The 23,210-nt window shown below is 45.3% G+C and overlaps 2 pseudogenes; one reads left to right on the forward strand and one right to left on the reverse strand.

Moving 5' to 3' along the window:
* The first annotated feature begins 12,413 nt into the window (after positions 1 to 12,413).
* Positions 12,414 to 13,285, forward strand: LOC118924901 (60S ribosomal protein L7a-like; annotated as a pseudogene).
* Positions 13,286 to 21,943: 8,658 nt separating this feature from the next.
* Positions 21,944 to 22,655, reverse strand: LOC118924908 (leucine-rich repeat-containing protein 57-like; annotated as a pseudogene).
* Positions 22,656 to 23,210: the final 555 nt, after the last annotated feature.

The raw sequence follows: 23,210 nt of genomic DNA on the forward strand, positions 1-23,210 counted from the left end.
GTCCCCATTAGAATGAAGATGGATAGGTGATGACCGGCTGTGGCACAAATGCAAGGGGAGGAAGTGGAGGCAGGGTTCACAAACAGTTCCTCTGAGACCATCTGGGTAGGGGCAGAGAAATGAGGTAGAGGAAATAAAGGACTAGGATCAAGGGGCAGCTCAAAAGTACAGGTGGTACTATACCAGAGCATACCTATGTGTTGTTAGGGATAATCCAGAGGAGACAGAACCACACAATATAGACGAGAGAGAGGAGTAAGTTTACTGTGGGTGCAGGCGCCTTTGTACTATGGGAGGGATGGAATCTCTGGCTGGGACATGCCACCCACCGTAACAGGAAGAATGAAAAGCAGATGTAAATACAGGGGGATTGACAGACTGAAGGTGGGGTAACAGGGAGCTCCAGGTGACAAGTGTGCATTAAGGACATCATCTGAGCATGAGGGCAGGGTTAAAAGTCTTGGATGTACAAGAAAAGGCCAGATCTGAAATGGTCATCCATTGAGTGGGTAATGTTAGTGTTGCTTAGTGACTCTCAGCATGAAATTAAAATTCTCTTTGCTTCCACCAGATTCCCAGGTCTCAGAAAGGAGTTGCTGTGCTTGGGTGCATTGGCTTTTCTGGGGAGTGTCAGCTTTGGGTGCTCAAGAGCCTGCTATAGTCCCGAATGTCTCCTGCTCACTGGTGCACCCCAGCTGGGTGTGGATCACACATAAATGAACCCAGCTGAGGCCATCTCTATGCTTGATATGAAAGCCAATGGCCATTCTCTTTTGTGCCCCATTAGCCCTCTGAGGAAAGCAATATTGGTGTGAAGTTCTGGGACCCCCTGCCTCGGCCATGTCTAACAACATCAGTTCTGGCCAGGTGGGTAAGTCTGAGATATAGTGGTAAGATATTTACTTTTCCAGAAACTAAAAATGAAAGAGTTCATTTAAAAAGGTATCCCTTGATTATATTAAGTGGGTTGTTTTCAATGGGTCTGTATATACAACAAAACAGCTTTATTGAGATATAGTTCACATATCGTACAATTCTCCCATATAAAGTGTAAAATTCAGTGTTTCTCAGTATATTCACAGAGTTGGGCAATGATCACCACAACAAATCTTAGAACATTTTCATCAGTTTATAAAGAAACCCCAGAGCCACTAGCAGTCACTCTCCATTCTCCCTGCCCGCCTTCCCCAGCAAGCACTAAACTAATTTCTGTCTGTATAGATCTGCCTATTCTGGACATTTCATATAAATGGAACCGGACAATATTTGGCCTTTTATGTCCATTTTCTTTCACTTAGCATAATGTTTCAGAGGTTCACTTGTGCTGTGGCATGTACCAGTGCTTCACTCCTTTTTATAATCAAATAATATTCTAGTGCATGGATATGTCACGTTTTATTTGTTTGTTCATCAGTTGATGGTTATTTGGGTTGTTTCTGTTTTTAGATTATAGAGATTTTTAAAACAATCAAAAATACAACTTCTCAACCCATTGTTCCAGTGGGAAAAAGCACACCAGACTCACTTCATTAAAGCCTGTATTTGTGGTCAGTGATGACAGCAGATTACCATGCCTGCCCCTCCCATGACCTCACACCACAGCAATGCCAATCATTAGGAATAATAGTCAATGAAGACTACCCAGTGAATTGGATATGAGCCTAATTTTTGTTGACATGCTTGTGGATTTGGCTTTAAAATCTAGGCTTAGAAAATGACAATTCAACCTGACAGGCCACAGACTAGATTCAATGGGATCCAGTTTGTTGTAGAGCCATGACTCAGTGTTGCTCCATTGTGCAACATTTTTCCAATTGACCTTCATTGTGTGATCAGATAATTACATGAAAAATATTGATTTTGGTTACAGATAATAGTTGCATCTTGGAACCATCTTAATACCAGGTACAGGAGGTAAAATTTATTTAACATCAGCTTAAGGCAAGTTTCTCCAAAGTTATGATGAAATTTGTCAGCCACGCAGGGGTCTTTGTGGCCCCTCAGGGTGCTCTCCTGCTCCTCTGTTGGTGCGGGCCCAGGCCAAGAACACCGGTAGAAGCAGAGATAAGAGCAAGCCTAAGCCCTGACCCCAAGCCTGGGACGATGTGGACATAAGGTCAAAGCCAGAGTCAGGCCTCAGTGCCCCGGGGAAAGGAAAACAGAAGAGATGTGTTCTCTGGAAGGCAAGGCTCTGAGTGCACAGGATCTTCTATTTCAAAGTAGGAAAGTGTCCACAGCTAATATTTGGATGGGCCCACAGTGTGTGCCTTTCTCACTGAAGCCTGGGCCTGCCCATCAGGGACAAAAGGCCCTTGCTGTGCACCTGTGGAGAGGGCAGCTGAGCTGAAGGAAGGCAGGGCTGGCCTCCTTATCCTCTTATTATTTTAAGCACAGTTTTGCAAAGGGAGCGGTTCTGCAAGTACAGCAGAGCCTGAGAGGTCTGAGCCTGGAGTGCTTTGAAACGCACCTGCCCCAGAAACCCCCTGTCACCCGGGGCCATGTGCATAGCTTGCTCTCCATTCCTCCACCCAGGGCTCCTGACCTGCCAAGGACAACACCGGACAGTGGAAATGGGGTGTTTGCTAACCCATGAGGCTGAAGGATAGGGAGCCTTAGTAGAGAAGGGGGAGGAAAACAAAAAGGAACATTTGGCACGGTATCCTCTGCACCAGTTTCTTCTGGAGCCTCTAGCTCAGGAAGGCCAACACTCGTGAAGGCTAAACACTGGGCACCTGCCTCTCAGACAGCTCACAGAAAATGTGGGGTCAGAATATGTGAGAACACAGCTGGAATCCAATGTGCACGCCGTGCTGGAAATACAGACCGTACAGAACAGAGTGCGGGTAGGCTGGCTGCCGGGGAGGAGGGACGCACAGAAGTGATGGCACCAGTAGGTTATTAAAGGACAAGAAATCACCCCCAGACAACATGGGGGCAAGGCACACTGGGGACGGAGGGGTGGCATTCCACTCAGAGGAAGGGCAGAGGCAGGCGGGCAGCAGGGTGTGTGTGCACACATGTGCGTGTGAGCATGAGTGAACATGCTCAACAGCATGTTTATGATTACACATGTGATTGGGGATCAGCTCTGCAGAGTCCTCTGTGAATTTTAACACTTGCCCTGTCGACACTCATCAAATTTATTGTAAGTATTTTTTAAATTGTCAGTCTCCTCACTGAATTGTAAAAGTCATGTCTATCTTGATCAGTCTTAAAAAGACTTGAATAAATGGAGAGACATATTACAGGTTTCGATAAAAGAACTGAGTTTTGCAAAACTATAAACATTCCAAATTGAACTATAAATTTTTAATGATATTTCAATCAAAATCCCAATAGGATTCTTTGGTAATATGATTCTAGAATTAAATTCCATCTGTACAAGTAAATATAAGAATATCCAAGCCAAGATTTTAAACCAAGAATCATTTTCAATCATATTTTGAAATTGTAATAAGCAGATGGTGCTCATGTAGTAATAGCTAGGTGACCAGACCAGAAAAGGAAATTCAGAAACAAAATTAGGTATATATGGTAATTCAGTTATTCTAGTGGATTTATATAGTGGTGGTGGAATAACTGACTCATCTGGAAAACAATTCACCCAAATGGCTGGCTTATCAAAGGCTCAAACCAGAGTCAGTTCTCAGCCGACCAGGCAAAGCCACCTGTGAGTTCACCTGCAAACCCAGGGGTCTTCACAGCCAGGGGCATCCATGTACCAGAGTGTCTTCTGGGTATTGGCCCCCAGCTGACCATTTAATAAACTCAGGAATCTGTGTCTTGCTTGCCCAGGAGGCCTTGTGTCCTCTGCATGGAAGTTGTGTACTCGGAAAGGCTCTTTTTGGAGCCCGTGGGGTATGGTGGATAAATGCCCACCTCCAACAGCTGAATGTACTTTGGGGAGAGGCTGGGTCTTCTCCCAGAGTAGAAAAAAATCAATCAGGGATCAGATGCAAGTGAAGAGCAACTTATAATGAAGTCACTGCTGGGATGTGTGTGTGTGGTTTTCTGAAAGGTTTCAAAATGAACGATTACGAAGAATTTTATTCAGCACATTCAACAATCCAATTTTAAACAAATTCTTAATTGTGATTAGTTGAGTTTCCAGGAGGGAAGAGGAAAAAGACAGGACGGGCTTTAAAGGAAGGCGATTAGAAAGTTCTGGGGGCTGACGGCGGGGACTCTGCACGGCCGCCAAGCAGGACGGTGAGCGCGGCAGGCGCTCGGTGCGCAAGGGGGTTGGGGCGACGGAGGCGCGCGCCCCGGGGCTCACGGCCCCGCTCCCGGGCTCCACGGCGGCTCTTCCCAGCCCGCCCCGTGGGCCGAGTCGGCTCGGTGGCCGTTTCCTCCTCTGCCAGGCGCTGCCCCGCTCCGCCCCGCAGCCGGCGCCGCGCCTCGACACCTGGCTTCCCGTGCCCAGGCCCCTGCCACACGGCGGATCCCCCTGGACCGCGCTGGGCTGCCTGTCCCTTGACCCCACCCTGACCTCCGTCCATCTCAGTGACTGACTGAAAAAGTGCTTCTTTTCCAGCAGACGTGCTGCTGACTTAAATCAATCATTAATGACCCATATCGACCAAGGAATGCAGTGCGTGAGATAATGTAATTAATTCCCTCTACACCCATCAGCTCCAAAACTCACTAGAAATATGATTAGCAGTTCAGGGTTGGGCAGAAAACTCTGGCATTTGGTCTTATCTTGCATAAGCTTTCTTTGCAGAAATATTGGAGAAAAATACGTTTTCTCTCTCAATTTTATATAGGTTTAAGAAATCAACATGCAGTTGAGAAAGACTAATACTTTGATTTTTCACGGTTATATAAGCAATATATATACAGGATAGAAAAATTTTTAAAAAGATATGTACAGAAAATAATAAAATTTCCCATAATCCTGCACGAGTATAACCGCAGATCAGGTTCTGGCATGTTGGGAAGATAAATGCATGCCGGAGGAGAAAGGAATCTTCTTCCAATCTGTTTTCCAAGTGTGTAGATTAATGTCATTCACATAGTTGGTGTACCATATCCTGCTATATCCTGAGGGTCTTTTTTCCATATACATTGTACCACAAGTGTAGCTAGTAAGAATTGCAGCCCGCAACTCAGGAAAGCAAGAAATATTAACTTTCCTTCTCTTTTTGCACACATGTCTGTTTTGAGCCCTCACCTGATGGAATAGAAGTTAACCACTGTCAGAGCTTTGGCCCTTGTCTCCCAGTCACACTTACACTTTCCTTCCTGAAGATGGCAAAGCATCAGGTGGATGATCTGTTCCATCATTGTCCTCCAGGCGTGCTTCTGAGATGGCCCCCAGGCCCCGGGGCTCTTTCTCCTGGGTGGCACCCCAGGAGTGCCTCTGCCGTCACTGTGGGCTATGTCTCGCTAGGGTCCTACGCAAAGACGGGGGCCCCGGGGCCCTTGGCTCCCCTCAGACCTCCCTGGGGATTCCGGCCCAGGGCCCCTCTGGTAAAGACCCACTGATGGACACCAGAGATCAACTGTCCTGCAGTGAGCTCTTCCTGTAAACTCTCTGTCAAAAGTTCCAGTGTTTCCTATGACCTAGAATGTGGACCCACTGAGTCAAGAGGGGCGGAGGACGCTACCTCCTGAGGCACCTATCAAACTGCTCTCCTGGAACAGCAAGCTGATTTCCACCACCGGGCTGCGAGAGCACGTGCCACCACCCCAGCAGGCATAATTACTCATTACAGCCCTTCTTCAACAAAGAGATGATTTTTTGCCTACTAGCTTCATTTCTTTGAGTTGGATGACCAGCTTTTATTAGGAAACCTGTTCAATGAAAGCACATATGATCAGGACTCTGAGCCTCAGTTTCTTCATCTTACCAGACCCAAACACCCTGCAGAAATCAGAGCAGGGGCAGGTAGCAGGGACCCATGGTAGGGGCGCCCCCCTCAGGTCAGCCCCCTTCTTTCTGGGGACAGCTGGCCTGTTCCTGTACCAGGACAGACGGCTGTATCAGAAAAGCAGTTTGACTCTTCAGAACTGTCCCTTTGCTGGGCTCTGGGGCCACCCCTAACTGAGGGCTCCATCCTGTCTTCCTGTCCTTCCTGTCCTTATAGCACGGCTGGGTTTCCACTGATTACACCTCGGTGGAGCTTTTCAGCAACTAAAAGACTTCCCAGCACAGCTCCTGGCCTACACTGTTGACACCATGTTGGCCACATTGATTCACGGTGGTTTATTTGAAATGGGGTTTCCCTTTTGCCCCTCCACCTAGTTTTGGGGCTCCAGAGGGCTGTGGAGGCATGTCATCACCACAAATCTTGAACCGCTAAACAACAGCAATGCACCTGCGCGCACGCACGCACACACACACACACACACACACACACATTCCTGAGTGCTCCAGGGATTTTAACTTGGGGAGTTTTTGGTGTGTGACACTTTGAAGTTATTGTTCTGTGACATATTTCCTTTCTTAGTGGAGGGGGAAGCCAGCACTCACTGGATCCTGTGATGCAGAATGTCAGATACTTCACACAATCCTTTCTCCCTTCCTCACAACCATCCTCACCATTCCTATTTACTCATGAGGAAAGCAAGTCACGTAAGTGATCAAATGAAGATGGGAATTCGGATCTGATGCTGACAATTTTTCTGCTGTGTGATGTTGTGGCTTCCAGGAATGTCACCTTCGAGCATTTGGATATTCTCAAGTGTGGTTCTGTTCCAAGTGACAAATTGCTCCACGGACCTAGCACCCTTTTGACATTTACAGTGGCTGTTAAGTATCCATTAGCATGCTTAACAGCCGTTCCTCCCAAGATGCAGCCTAGAGGAGCATGGGGTGGTGAGAGTCAGGAGGTTGTTGGCTCTGACCCAGTGAATCTCCCAAGTGGAGAAGAGTTTTGGTGGGGTGACAATCACAGGGTGGTGACAGGGAGTAACAGGTTTTTCATGGGAGCAACAGGAAGTCCACCAGCATGGCCAGGATGAACCGTCTGTCCCCAGGCAGAGTAATGAGAGGGACGCCATGAACGGCCAAGCGGGTTTGTATGTGCACCGAATTAGCCAGAACTTGTTTTCATTAGGAAAGAAAGCATGAGCGAGTTAAGTGACCTAAGTGTATGCCTAGACCTACAAATGACCGAGGGTAAATAATTCTACCTTTCATGACTCAAATCCTGTCTTTATAAAGTAGGAGAAATAATAATGTACTTTGTAACATACTCCCTTTACTTCCTGTAAAGCTGTTGAGCGACCTTCCAGAGAGCTTTCTTAACCCGTAAACCTGGCTGTGCCTAATAGGTGGGCTTCTAATTCTTTATTTCCTGCATCCCAGAAACACAGGAAAAGATGTTTTCCAACAGAAAACAGAAAATGCACAGAGCTACATGAGTTAATTCTAAAATTCAAAACCCAAATCCAAGTACCCTTGTTTGTTATATATGTATGAAACTGAAAGGTCTTAGAGATAACAGTCTGTTGATGGCAAATGTCTGTCATGTACAGCTGCACCCCCGGGTCCAGTCCCCAGAAGGACATCACCATTGCATCCAGGCACTCTTTCCCAGAGCCAGAACACAGCCAGGAATCAGCCAGCGTCTCTGCTAGCACCACCACCTGCCCACACCTGGCATTGAATGGAAACCTGTTTGCTATCCCTGATCTAGCCAACCCTTTCCTTCTATAGAAGAACTGGATGCCTACAAAGATTAAATGATGAAAGCAGGATGAAACCAGGACCTCCCTGCTTGTAAGGGGCAGATCAGGACTGCTGGCTCCACATCCATATCTGTTTACGTCTTTAAGGCTAGTGAGCCCCAGCTCTACTAAATGAATAATTTGTTCAATAAATAGCTACTGAGAACCTACTACATGCCAGGCATTATGCCCAGATAAATGACCAATCCCCCTTAGTCCAGCTAGAGAGGAGTTTCATAAAAAGCTTTTTTGTAACTCCGCATGGGCTGGGTCAAATTCAGCTAGATGGATGGATGAATAGGGAGAAGGTTGATAAATGATATCAATAATATCATGATAGATAGGTATTATTGCATCACTTTTATTTCCAGGGACTTTACAAATACCTCTCAAAAAGAAGTTTACAAAGTTAATAATAATGAGATAATTAGTGAATTCTACCCACTACTAGTACCCTTTTTTGTGTGTTTTCTGCTTTTTCTTCTTCTTTTCTTGGGCATTGTGCTGTAAGAATCTGTATATAGAACATGACTATATACAGTTTGGTGGGAAAAACTATTATGGAAGGGAATGGAGTACATTGTCCCAAGTTTTATATCAAGGTTTAGGAGAGAAAGAAGATCCAATCATCATAGCTCTTGGTTACATTTAAATTATCACCATGAATAATATGTCAGTTGAAGTTCTGATTATGTTATAGGGAAAATAGCATTGACCTAAATGTCAGAAGACTTGGGTTCTAGTTATTTTCCTCCTCCAGCAGCCTGTGACACTAAATGAATCACTTTAATATTGCTGAGCTCTCTCCTCCTTTATAAAATGACGTTGTGCACTGCCCGCCTCAAGGTTGTTATTAGCATTAGTAATAATAAAAGCTCTCACTGCTGCTGTGATTTGCCATTTGCAACACACAGCCACCCTGAGAGGTGGGTAGGGCTGTTATAATTATCCCCAATTAAAGATGAGAAACCCAAGGCTCAGAGAAGTGAAGAAACTTGCTCAAGGTCACCCAGCTAGAAAGCGGGCCTGGGGGAGGGAGCTTCCGGGGCCCCCTTGAATGGGGCATATTTCTTTGCTGCCGCTCCGGAGGACAGCGCGACCACAGCCCGCGGTAACCATGATGCCTGAGGCCCCGACAGTGGGGGCTACCTCCCTAGGCAGCTCTCAGGGGTGTGGAAATACCTGAGTGGCTCTTGGCAGGCTTTCCAGGTGCCGCTGTTTTCAGTGAGAGCTCCTCTGCTGGGCTTACAGACTACCTACCTGTTTGCTCCGGTCTCTCCGCTTCTCTCCCACGTTACTAACTGTCTCCACGTGTGTATCTTTTGTTGTTCCCTCTGAAGGGCACAGTCTTCACTCATGCACACACACGTGCCACCTAATCACAGACATAAATTTCAGCGGAATGGCCCCGTATCAAAATCCTTAGAATTGTCAAGCACAGCCTCTTGACAAATTATGCACATCATATCCTACATATGGGTTCTTGCAGCACAGAGCCCAGGAAAGACCAGAAGAAGAAACAGAGAACACACCCCGGGTGGGCAGGCGGTCTCTTCCTGAGCCCGGCTTGCTCTGTGGTGCTGGCAGGCCTGTTAGATGTGGCAAGGGGCAGCAGGGACCGTGTAGCCTCCCCGACCCTCTGCCGTCTGTGGCCTGAGCGCTCTTTCGCCCCCGAAGCGCTCTTCTCTTGCTGACAGTCCAGTCCCCGTGTTCACCACTTCTTGCACTAGGCCAGAGGCACGGCTGCCAACAGACCCAACGTATGGTGGGGCCTCCACTCTCGACGTTATCAGCAGACAGAAGTCTAAAGCAGTCACTTACAAACTTGTTAAATGTGTGTGTGTGAAACAAAAAATAATATCCTATATGTCAGGTACTTTGAGATTTCCTAGCCTATTTTATTTCATTTAATGAAACGCTGGTTGCAGCCCACTCCACTGGATCATGGCTCCACCACAAGATGGCGCCTGTCAAGGGGCACCCCGGAGCCTCCTGCGCCTCCAAGGGCGACCTCCCCCGCCCGGGGAGACCGCGTCAGAACAGTGAAGGCCGGCCCAAGCCCAGCACTGTGTCCCCAGGCTTTCAGCACCTCCCACGTTCTTCGCGGACCCCTCTATCCACACACCCCCACCAGCCTAGCCTCCCAATAAACCTCCCTGCCTCCAGGTGGGGTCCTCTCCATCCCATCCTCCACTGACCACTGGAATGGCTTACGACTTTCTGAAATAGACATTGTTCCCTCACACACACCTCTTGAACACTGTGACCTCCCCCTGCTCCATCACCTACAGGAGGAAGTCCAAGCTCCTCTGACGGCTGCAGAGGCCCCTGTGAGTTCAGTCCTTCTCCCCACAGTCTCCATTCCTACTCTCCCTCCCTCTTCTGTAATACCCCCCTGCACCACGGTGGTGTTAGCTGACCCGCAGCACCTGCCTTTTTACCCCTCGGTGCCTACTTGTGTGTCTCTGTTCTTCTAGGCTGGAATAACACCCCCTCCAGGAAGTGGACTCCGGCCTAACCAGCTTGCCCAGGCATGATCCCATTTTGCATGATCCATAGCCGTCTGGGGACACCCCCATGTGAGCACCTTCTCTGGTACTGCCCCTCCTGGGTAGTGTGTAGGTGGTAGAAGGGGTGGGCCTTGGGCAGGAGGAGGAGGCTGTTGTTTGCTCCTAGGCCGCAGTGTGGAGCAGAAGGAAGTGACTAGCAAGCAGCAACTCGGGAGAGAAATGAAATCAAAGTCAGAATGACTGTCCTGCTGAGTCATTGGTGGAACAAGGCCAGCAGAGGGGAGAGTCCACATGCAGGGCAAATGACAGGCCTCAGGGGACCTAGACACCAGAGAAGGCTGGACATGGAAGCCAAGCAGTGGATCCCGGAACCTGGCTACTCAAGTGTGGTCCGTGAACCAGCAGAGCCAGCAGCACGATACACACCCCCTAGCCCAGAAGGGAAGCACCGTCTCAAGGGCTTCCCTGCACTGAAGAGAGTAAATGCCCAGCTTTCCATGGAAATCTTGATCCACGCCTGGCTACCCTGAGCTCCCAGGGCTGTGCTGGAGTTTCTGACTACGGATCTGTCAGTCCTCAGAGCAGGCACTGCACCTTGGGTGTCTTTATGTCCACAGTGACTAGTGTGTTGCCATCACAGCATGAGGGCACATTAGCATCCTGTATGCACGGGGCCAGAAATAGTCCCCCAGATCTTCCAAATTGGCTGCTAATAGAAGGGACACTTTTGTTCAACTCTGATTCATTTCTGTTACTTATTGTTGCTATGAAATCAAGACATGTTTGTTGTGGATGTCTTAGAAAATAAAGAAGAGATTTAAAAACTCATCTATATGCTCACAATCCATAGACAACCACTACTACAATTTTACAGCATTATTATTTTTTTCTAATCTTTATGGATGTTCATTATTCTTTCTAAATAGTTTATATTACATTCATATAACAGGTTTATCAGTGGTGACAGTGGCTCTACAGCAGTGGTTTTCAAACTCCCACAGTCCAACAGTCCATAGTAAGAAACATGCTCTATTGCAACCACATACATACATATAACAGAAATAAAAGTTCCATTAAACAATGCTCATCCTTAATACCGTGCACTTCAATATTTTCTACTCTATTATATCCTTTATTTATGAAAATAAAATGCTGATTGCAATGCATGTCCAGAAACTAAACTCAGTTTACCCAAGTACCATCATTTCCATGCCACTGCAGGAAAATAGTTCATCTTTCTATCTTAAGGAAACTTAGCCTCTTCTGATTAAAAATTGTCTGTCTTAGGAATTTTTTTTTTTAATTTTGGAAAAATATACATACCATAAAATTTACCATTTCCATAATGTTTAAGTGTATAGTTCTGTGCCATCAAGGACATTCACACTGTGTGTGGCCTAATCATCGTCCATCTCCAGAGTTCTCTTCATCTTCCCAAACAGAAGGTCTGTCCCTGTCAAACACTAATTCCCAGCCCACTCCCCTCAGACCCTGCATCCACCCTTCTACTTCTGCTCCAGTGAAGTGGATGACAGTAGGGTCCCCATATAAGAGAAATCATACAATATCTGCCCCTTTGTGACTAGCTTGTTTCACTGAGCATAGTGTCTTCAAGTTTTATCCTTGTTGCAGCACGTGCCATAATGTCCTTCTTTAAGGCTGAGTAATACTGCGCTGTGCGTAGGTACCACATTTTGTTTATCCATTCATCTGCTGATGGACTCTTAAGTTGCTTCCACATTTTAGTTCTTGTGAATAATGCTGCAATGAACATGGGTGTGCAAATATCTGTTCTACTCTCTCTTTTTACTTCTTTTAAATATATATCCAGGAGTGGAATATATATCCAGAAGCAGATCATATGGTAACTTTATGCTTAATTTTTTTGAGGAATTGCCATATCATTTTCCACAGTGGCTTTACCACTTTATATTCCCAGCAACAATGCACAGGGTTCCAATTTTTCCACAACCTCACCAACACTTGTTATTTTCTGATTTTTTGATGATGGCCATCCTAATATCTGTGAGATGGTATCTCATTATGGTTTTGATTTGCATTTCCCTAATGATTATTGATGTTAAGCATCTTTTTATGTGATTATTCACCATTTGTATATTCTCTTTGAACAATTGTCTGTTCATGTCTTCTGCACTTTTTTTATTTGGATTGTTTTATTATTGTTGAGTTCCTATCCAAGAATTCACTCAATTTCATTCCATTAGAAAGATGGAATCCTGTAGCTTGGCCCCTGCTGTTGTGAAAAAGCAGGAAGCCAAGGTGGTGGTAAATCCTCAGTTTGAGAAAAGGTGTGAGAGTTTTGGCATTGGACAGAATGGCCAGCCCAGAAGGGACCTCACTCATTTTGTCAATGGCCCCACCACATCCAGCTGCAGCGGCAAAGGGTTATCCTGTACACGCGGCTGAACGTGCCTCCTGCCATTAGCCGCTTCACTCAGGTCTTGGACTGCTACACAGCTACCCAACTGCTAAGCTGTTTGGCCCAAAAGTGCAGACCAGAGACAAAGCAAGAGAACGTAGAGGTTGTTGGCACAGCTAAGAATAAAGCTGCTGGCAAAAGGGATGTCCCCACTAAGATGTCACCTGCCCTTTGAGTTAATACTCAATCCCTGTCCTTTGGGTTAATACTGTCACCACCTTGGTGAAGAGTAGAAAGGCCCCTCTGGTGATTGCCCCTGGTGTGGATTCCACTGGGCTGGCTGTCTTCCCACCTGCCCTGTCCTAAGATGTGAGCTCCCTATCCCATCACCGAGGGGAAGGTCGGGCCGGGGCATCTAGTCCACAGGGAGACAGGCACCACCGTCACCCTCACACAGGTTAGCATGCAAGACCCAGGAGCTTGGCCACACTGGCAAAAGCCATCAGGACAAACCAATGACAGGTATGATGAGTTCTGCTGTCACTGGGGAGGCAATGTCCTGGGTCCAAAATCTAGGGATTGAATTGCCAACCTGGAAAAGGCAGAGGAGAAAGAATTTGCTACCAAACTGGTTGAAATTCTCCTTCAAAAAAAACTTCAAATCCCCTCAATTATTTTGCCTTCCCCTTTTTCTTCTTCCTGGGGTAGCGTCTGGGTGTAAATTTAGGCCAGCGCAGGTAGCTGTAGTAAATACACGCCTATGTTTGTAGGGCAGAAGTCTGTGTCTTGCTCACATGAAATCCTAAGTGCACGTCCCAGGTCAGCAGGCGGTGCTTCCACAAGATGACTCAGGGAGCCCAGTCTCAGGGCTCTGCCTTTCTCTAGGACCTCATTGCCATCTGCCTCAACTGTGTGGGTAGGACGTGTCTGTGAAGGGCACACCTGTTTCCAAAAAGCCCTGACCTGGACATGCAAACACTTGTGCTCACATTCTAGTCACCACCAGCCACCCCTAACTGGGAGGAAGCCTGGGAAACCAGCCCTTTGGAAGGAGAGAAAAACATTTTTGGTGAACAGTTCCAATCCCCACTACCCACAGAGCCTGGGGGGAGACTGTCACCACCGCAGCCCCAGCCACCTCCGGCCTTGCTGCGATGCCCCTTCCACTTGTCCTTGCTGTTACCACCCCTGCCTCAGCTATTCTGACGCAACTGGCCTGGCCCAGCCTTCTGGTCCCCGCTGCTCAGATCAGCCCTGCGTGGGCTCAGTCCTGCAGCCACTACCCAGTGCTCATTTCTCATGGCCCAGGACACATGCCCCGCTAGGCATAGGGTGTGTGATCTCCCCCAAACCAATGCAGGCTGTGAGGACCTAGTGGATGTTGTCCCAGCCTGGTTGTACCTTCCTGACCTCCCCAGATGGGGAGTGGCCACCTCAAGGTGGTGCTGCTCCAGAGAAGTCCTGTCACTCAAATGATTCCCAAGACTTTCTTGATCTTTTCTCAATTGTTTTTCCCCAAGGAGGGAGTGATTAGGCCTAAAGCTCATTCAAAACAACCAGCCACCCTCTTCCTTCTGTTCTCCACAGCTCTCTCCTGGATCTTACAAATAAAATGTTCTTTGATTTCAGGCAGTTGTGCTCATGAACAGTTTAAAAAATCCATTTAGTGCTTCAAATGCCTTTTTCCCCTGGGCATAGGTTCTTCCCTTCCTCCATGCCACACACTGTAGAGCAAATCACAGTGGAAAGAACAGCAAAGCAGACCCTGTTCAAGCAGGAGCCCCTATGGAAATCCAGAGACAGGGGAGACAAAAACAAGGGCACCAGGGGACACGTAAGCCCCGGACACCCACCGCAAACATTAACCACGGCTTAATGACTGGCAGATTAACATAAATCTCACACAGAAGACCTATTTACCTCACATCCTATTACCTGAAACATCATTTCTAGTTCCTAATGAAAACTACAAGGCATACCAAAACCCAAAAACGTAGCTTGAAGAGACAGAACAAGCATCAGAACCAGACTCAGCTATGGCAGAGATGCTGGAATTATCAGACCAGGAATTTAAAATAACTGTGATTTATATGCCACGGGCTCTGATGGGAAAAGTGGACAACATGCAAGAACAGATAGGCAGTGTAAGTAGAGAGCTAGAAACTCTAAGGAAAGACTCTAAAGGAAATGCCAGATAAGAAAAACCTTGTAGTAGAAATGAAGAAAGCCTTTCGTGGGCTTCCCAGTAGACTGGACTTGGCCGAAGAAAGAATCAGTGAGTCTGAAGATATGTCAAAACACAGTTTCAATTGCTTCTTATTTTGTATTAGCTGTTTGTAGTTCTTATTCTGTAAATTATCTGCTTTTTCCTGCCAACTCAAGCTCTGTGAGAAACTATTTCCTTTCCTTTGGGTCAGTATATGATTCTGAGAGAAAACTTGACTAAAATATATCTGTGTTGGGGGCAAGTGAACAGACACACACAGAAAAGAATAATATGAGGGAAAACTAATGAGAGAAAAAGAAAAAACAATTAGAAATTACATTAATAAAGTATAAGAAGCTATGAAGACCAATCACAGAAAGAGAAAGAAAATAAACCAGAAATACAAATCCACAAATAGATCAAGGCACAGAGATGATATTGAAAAAACAGCAGAGTACCCATAAGTCACATAAATCAAATAAAAACTACTATTGTTAGAACTGAAATTCAAGGATGCAGGGGAGTACATGCAAATGCACAGAGCAGGGGTAGTAGCAAGTGCACCTGAAATTACAATGAAAGCGTGTAGATGGGTGGTATGCTGCAGTGTAAGAACATGGCCCCTGAACTAGCCTGTGCTTCACATGCCAAGTGTGTCGCTTAATAAATGCATGAACTTTATTAAATAAATTAACTGCTGTGCCCATCCCACAACTCTTCAATGGGGAGAATAATGGTACCTACCTCAAACCATTGTTGAGAATTAAATGAGTTACAGGGTATAAAGCACTAAAAGAATACCCGGCATATAATATTTTAGCTGTTATTATTACTACAATGTATCTTTTAGACCACAAGATTCTAGAAAACCAGAACTGTGTCTTGCTCATTTTTATATTCTACATACCATGTTGCCTGGCACCTAGTAAGTATTCATCTATTGAATGAGAGAGAAATATAATCTTAAGACTATCACTGAGACATGGTGGCTTTGAATTCAATTTGAATAGTTGAATAAGAGCTGCCTTTCTTAAAAAAAAAATGATTGTAACCTTGGAGAAAATGTTCATGTAATTTTAGAATTTCCACTGTGGATTTTACCACAGCAGGGAAGGCTAGGTAGCTTGCCATTTGCCGTGGACTAATTTGATTTCATCACGAGATAACAAAAGATGAGATTTCCAAAATGGTGCAAAAATCACACACAGCCCTTGCTGCAATTGCAATTTATATGACTGGGGATGAAGAGGAGAGAACATTTAAAGAAGAAAGTGCAACTATACATGACGCTCTGATGAGAGAGATTTATTTTAAAGGGTCTTACATGCAAGAGGGACATGAAGTAGTGAGAATAGCATCAAATAGGTGGAGCTGAAATTATGGCTGCAAACATAAGCTGAAATACAATACAGAGCACAATAAAGAGATAAATCTTTGCTTATTGCTTATTGTTGCTCATGGCTGACAGAACACAAGTATAAAGCACAACTCATTATCTTCTAAATTGATTCCATCTTCTATGTTAAGGAGAAACACTTTTAGACTGAAAACTGAACTGTACAAAGAACTTTTGTAAGAAAAATGGAAACTGAAGACAGTAAAGAGATTTCACAAAATCTCAATAGAAATGAGCACTCATTTTTACAAAATTTAGTAGGACACCAGCTGAACACTCTGCCTGTGCATTTGCTCAACTGGAAAGAACGTCCAATCTCTAGTTCAGAAGGAAAAAGCACCTGGAAGGGAGTTAAGAAGTCAGGTTTTTAGGCATGAATAAGATAGTAAGGATGGACAGGTCAGCTCTGCAAGTATGCAAACAGGTTTCAGCAAAGGAGAAAGAAAGTGGGAGAAGTAACCAAGCAGAAAGTAAGGGAGAGAGAGAGAGAGACCTGCCTGAAAACATAACTTCAAGGAGCATAACTTCAAGTAAATTCCTCACAATTGTTTTACTCCGCAGAGATCATTTAGTAAGAATATGAAGTCAACAAAACAGTCAAAGTGAAAAAACAATACAGAAAGAAATTACAAGGGGGATGCAGCCTAAGGAAACACCAAGGATCAAAACCTCACTGTTAATTAACAAATAGATCAGAAAAGCAAAAGACAGAGCTAGACACGGATGGAAACTGAAGTAACAACAAAGCTGGAACGGTCGGTCTGATCTGAGAGAATGCCAATGAAAAAGACAAGAAAATTAAATTAGTACTTATGTGACAAAGAACCCACGCACGAATTGAGGTAGAGAACTCACAAATGAACAGAAGATGTGTTTGACAAGATAAGTCAACAGGATTTTCCTGGAAAAGAAAAAGAACAGAAGTTTGTATCAAAAGAGCACACCGTATATCAGGAAATTTTGATATAGAACACTTGAGTATAGTTAAGCTATTGAATTTCAAGGTAAATACAGCTTCTTAAGGTATCAGACAGAAAATCAAAACACCTACAGGGCCAAACAAAACAAAACAAATCAGTGTGGTCTCCAGCTTACCCACAGCACCAGCCGGTGACCAAGAAGCTGGAATAATAGCACACGGGCATTCGGAAAGGAGATGCCCCCAAGCCAGTGCGCGGGCCCAGGGCCAGGTAAGCGGCGAGGCAGCAGGCAGCCATCCCCAAACACGGAAGGACCAAGGGTGGAAGAGTTCTGCTCAAAGGCCCACTGGTGGGCCGGTGCAAAACAAGGCTGGTTACCAGCTGTTAAAGCAGTCGCACACGTCCACAAAGTGGAATAAGAACATGCCTAACAAAAACAGAGGTGTGCGCAGGGGGCAGGGAGGGGAGAGGAAAGGACTTCTTGTGTCCCTTCAGAGCCCGGAGTCAACAAACACTGTTGGAAACTGAAATACATACTTTGAAAACCCAGCAGTATTGACTCTACCCTTTTAATGTTTCTCACAATTGCTTTGTTTAAGTTATAGGTGAACTTTAAATTGCAGCGAAGACACATTTGAATTTCAAAAATTCCTTCAGTTTAATTTTCTTTTATTAAATTCAAGTAAAAGCAAATTTAATACTTATTATTAATAATGGCATTTAGTCTATCTCCCTAAGCATAGGGAGATGTCTGATATGATGTTCACCTTGTATTAACAGTCATTTCTGAGTGTGGAATTGGGGTGATTAAAAACTTTTATCTACTTACTGCATCTTTTGTGCTTTGTATCATAAAGGTTTTTTTATAATACATATTTATTAAACAATGGAATGAATTTTTTAAAAAAAGAAGAAAGGAAGCAAAATATGCCAAGATGGTTAATTGTGGCTAAAACTGATGGGTATATGGAATGTTAGGGTTTTATTGTTTTTCATTTTAAAGGGGGTTTTACAGAGGTTGTAAGAGAATTTAGAGCCACCCTAGAACAGTGAAAGTCTCCCACCTTGAACAATTTACAGTCTGGTAGTCACACTAGCCAAGATAACCAAATATGAATTTTTAGAGACAATCATAGCATATAGGAAAGGGCTGGAAAGGCCAGATTTTGGAAAATGTGGATGTAACTTTCAAAAAGAGGGAGAAAATGGATTTTCCAAGCCCAACTCTGTGTATTGAAATTTATTTATCCTGAAAAGATTCTATAATGGGGGATTTTAATGAGATGCTTTATAAATGCACATAGCAATCATACATCCAAGTTTTTGAAAAAGTCCTGTGAATCGAAACCAGCTTTTATTTTTTAAAGCTTTGCTAGAAAAATCAGAGAAATGTGTAAATATGCAATCTCAGGGCTTCAGCATGATGACCTTGAGAACCCTTCAGGCCAGGGAACAGCACAGGCAGATCACTAACTCTTAAAAATGCTACACTCACAGGATAGTCGTTGGAGGTTTGATGTTGCCAGGAACAGGTTGGGGGTGTCCTGGGGCTGTACCCTTAGCTGAACTCCTGTTCAATTTGAATGAAATGGAGGTGGGGTCGGAACGTGGGGCATGAGGTTAATAAGGATGAGTCTGGGATGCTCCTGGGTAGTTGCTTTAGGTACCATATCTTCATCTATCACCATGACGGTGCAACACCAAGGGCACTGGGTTTCCGGCTTCCCAAGATGTTTCTGCTTGCACAGAGGCAAAGGGCAGCTAAAGGAAGGCCAGAAAGGTGAAGATGAGGTCAGGCTGTCAACATGAGAAGGCCAGGCACAACCCAGTGGGAGGTCCTGGGGGCACCTCTCTGGTGGTGAATATGGAGGGCCCCGCCTGTACCCCTCAGGGGCCACACCTGCCATTCAAACTTACACAGGACTGAGGTGTCCACACCCGACCTGGCTGTTCCCTGATGGGTGTTCTTTCCTGGTGACCAGAATGTTCCTGACCCTCCATCAGTACTCCTGCAAGGCCAGCTTATTTCTGTGTTGGGACAGCTTCCTGAGGTACGTAATCAAGCTATAGTCCATCTTGGGTGAGAGCTATTTCATTCAGGCCATGGGGATGCCTGTTCCAGAAAGTTCAGTTGTCTTGGGTGCAGCATGTCCCCCCAAAACACAGTTTCTGGCTTCCCTCTTCTGCAGTCCAGACTGGCCCACGTCTTCTCACGTGCTTAGGTGTCTGCTTCCTGAATTGCAGTCCCACTCTAGTGCTGCTTCCCTGAGACTCGGGGCCAGCCCTGTGGAGTACGGATTTACTCGCTTTGCTGTTAAAGAACTGAGTTATTTCTAAACAGTGTTCCAGATATTACGGGCAGGCCCCTCAAGGTTAGGCACCATGGCTGCCCAAGGATGCACTGCTCATAAGCAGCAGAACTAGAATTTGAACCCAGGTTAGCATGACCTTAAGCTAAGTTCCTTCCACTATACAATGCCACCTGTGCCAAAAGCTAGAAACATAGACAATATATTGAATAACAGAACTGGGTTTTGGAAATACTTCAGTGAATTCATCAGGATGAAATTTATTAAGGGCAGGTGTAAGTTCCGACACTGAAATTCATAAAATAAGCTGCACAGACCTAGAGCGCAGCATGTCCAAGGGAAACAAACTCCTGGGTTTGTTCTTAGAAGATCCATTTGAGTCATGCTGGAGATGGGCCGCACGGCCCCCTCACTGAATGCCAAGGGCCTGTCACAGGTTCCCAGTGCCCCTGCCTGCATCCCAGCTGCTGGGCGTCAGCTGCAGTCCTACTGGCGATATGTTCTGGGCACCCAGGATGGCAAACGGACAGATTTGAGGAATCTTGGAAGGCCTGGGACATTTAGCTGGGGAAGAGAGGTCACAGAGAATAGGACGCCTGCAGAGCTGTCCCACAAGAGGATGTGTGGGTAGCAGAACCCTACGGAGGAGTTCAGACCCATTTCCACTCAGTCTACGAACGGTTCCCAGAGAAACAACAGGCCGGCTGGTGAGGCCGCCACTTCAGGCTGGACCCCCAGACCCGCCTTAAGCCCCAGCTGCCCACCTCTGAGCACCACCCAGCATCCTCCCCTGAGAAAGGTGGCGCTGACTGCATCTCCTCTGGGACTGCTGGGGATTAAGTGGCAGTGGGTTCGGAGTGCTTGGCATGACACCAGGCGAAGGGAGCGCACTCAGTGAGTCCTGCTCCCTCTGCACCCCTTGCCTCCGAGCGGCCGAGGAAGCCATGTTGGGGGACTGTGGCTACTTCCCAAAGAACTCTTCCAAGGTCCAGGCCCACTGTTTCTATTCAAGACCTAATTTAGGAAGATAGACACAACTGAAGACACTACACAAATTCATTAACAAGAACATGTTGACTGAAGTTCTTGATTACCAAATGGATTTTTGCCTCATAAATATTATAGATCGATCATTACTGAAATACTGGGTCATGTGAGAAGACATCCACCTGCATTGCTCCTGCATGTCTTCTGGGGGCGTGATTTGACCCAGCGTGCAACTGAGTCCATACTGAGTCTCCAGGGTGTTACTGTGAATATCAATTCAACATTTTCAGTATTTTGAGGTCATTTGTTGAAATGGGGCCTAGGTTTTGGGCTTTTCTGCTAGGCGGTTATGCCACGGACTGGGATAACTATGCCATTTACTTTTCCTAAAATCTTGCTGACAGAAGAAAAACTGTGACATCGGTCATCAATATTAATGAATGAGCACTAAGTTCCCTTACTTCTAAACTATAGAGAAGTCAGAGAAATACTTAGTTACTGTTTAATAGAATGCCTTTAGATTACTCTCCGGTATGGTGGTGGTTTTTCTTCTTTTTCTGTGTTTTTAGCATTTCTGTTTAATACTAGGAATCAAAATATGAATCTTGGAGTAGCAGTCTCAGAGGTCCTCAGAGTCTTTGGCCTTTTAATTTCATGGGTTTTTTTTCTTTATTAAAAATTATTTTGTACATTCTCTCATTCAGAGTAAACTTGATAAACATACTGTTTTAAAATATTGTAGCAGTAATTTTTTTATATTTAATTTGATTAGTAGAGTTATAAATACAAAAAAGGAAAAGGATTATGACAAATAAACCATTATTTCTAACAAAGCTTCAGGAAAATCTTGATTATTAAAATCCCTTGTATCTTACAGGTTTTGCATATACAGGTTTTAGCTCATCAGAGCCTCTACCAGTAGGGCACCTGCAACAGTAAAGGCTTCGCTACTGCAGCCTTGGGGAAGATCTCTTAATGTTGTGGTGGTGCTTTTCAGACAAAGTACACTTTGCATCAAGACAGTCACATATTTACGTACACCCTAAGTTCCAAGTATAAACACTGCAACTGAACTGATGCACTGGTATAAAATAAATCCTTAGATTAACCATAGCAGACTCTCATGAATTATTTGAATTTCATAATAATATGAAATGTCAACTCAGGTGGAATGGCAACTGACTATATGAAAGCTCATACACTGAAACTAAACATGACATCTCAAGCCGTGACGTGGAGCGATTCTGTCACTAGGCAGCATCCCTTCACTTTATAAATAGCAACTAGCTCCTGGTTTCTTAAAGCCAAACTAATGATGGCTTTGAAGATCAACATCATCCTTTGCCCTAGCCATGACTCAAAACGGAAGACTTGCTGTCTCTTGATTCCTTTTAGCTTGAGATGAGCCCTAGAAAGGAAAAACTCATTGAGTGGAACATAATCTCCTGGAGTGTCATCTCCTTACTGCAGATACCTTTTGACAACAGGAGCCGTTAGTTCAGCCGGGCTGCAATGGGCTCCAAGCCAGTGTTCTCTCAAGATCTGAAGCTCCCAGGGAACATCATGCAGACCTCCTCCTGGTGGCCGTGAACCTCTCCATGTACTTACTGTGTCCTTCCAGTCCTTGAAGTTTCTTTATTTCAAAAAGGTTGCCTTCCACAGCAAGCAGACAGACCTGGGAATCACTGAGGATGCTCTGTGGAAGCACGCTGAGCTCAAGCCAGTTCTCTTCCAGGCGAAGAACTTTAAGGCGAGGACAGCAAGATATCACTGAGATCTGAGATCTCTGGCTCTGGTTGAGGTTGAGTTCAGTGACTTGCAGCTCCCCCACTGTGTCAGGTATGCTCCAAATCTGGCCCTTGGAGAGATCCACCACAGGCAGGTGCTGCGAGTTACAAAGTTAGGGTGGTAGTGCTCGAAGCTGGTTCCCAGAGGGGCTCAGGGTCTTGAGGGTGGACAGCTGCCAAAGGTAGATGGCAGATCTCTAAGTGACTGTTGTAGAGCCCTAGTGTCTCTAGTTCTTTCAGACGGCATAACTCATCAGGAAGAACAGTTGGTTTGTTGTTCAAGGAGAGGCTCTTCAGCAGAGTGAATTTCCCTATAACCATACGTGGTAGGCCCTCGATCTTGGTGTTGGACAAGTCGATGGTCCTGAGATTTCTTGTCAGCTTCTGCAGCTCTGCGAGAAACTCGGTCAGTCCACGGCCCTTCAGCTGAAAGACACCTGTTTTCTGTGCAGTTTCTACATGAGTGCGGAGGGCACTATGACCCATCCTAAGCTGCAGCTTAGGTCGTCTAGGCACCTCTCCGAGAGGTGCGTCCCAGCCCTGGCTGCAGTGAACCCCTACATAATTTCATGGTTTTTTTAATAATGATGGACACAACTCTAAAACTGCTGTTTATGTGTCCTTCACAAATAATGAGCAGTTATGGAAGCAACTTTTTGTGTGTGACTTTAACACACCCTATTTAATGAATTCCTTCTCTTGAGAGCATCAAATGTTCTGCAGAGATAGACTGTCACCCAAAGGGAATAATCTAATGTCCTAAAAGGTCTAATTCTTTTCCAAAAAAAAAAAAAGGCAAAACAAAACATTACAGCAAAGTCATTACTATAAAGACAACTATTATTAAGTGCTTTAAAGATGAGGAAAATGGCTGTACCAAGAAGGGAAATAGTTTTGCCCACATTCTAGTATGTTCTGGTACCCATCCCACATGGAGATGCACTTTTCCTTGTCTGTACCCACTGGCCCGGGTCTGTCTTGCTCAGAACACTGAGTACTTAGCCAAGCAGCTGGTACATAAAAGGCATAGATACATTTGTA

This window comes from Manis pentadactyla, chromosome 2 (genome assembly GCF_030020395.1).
Source record: "Manis pentadactyla isolate mManPen7 chromosome 2, mManPen7.hap1, whole genome shotgun sequence".
NCBI classification, from domain to species: Eukaryota; Metazoa; Chordata; class Mammalia; order Pholidota; family Manidae; genus Manis; species Manis pentadactyla.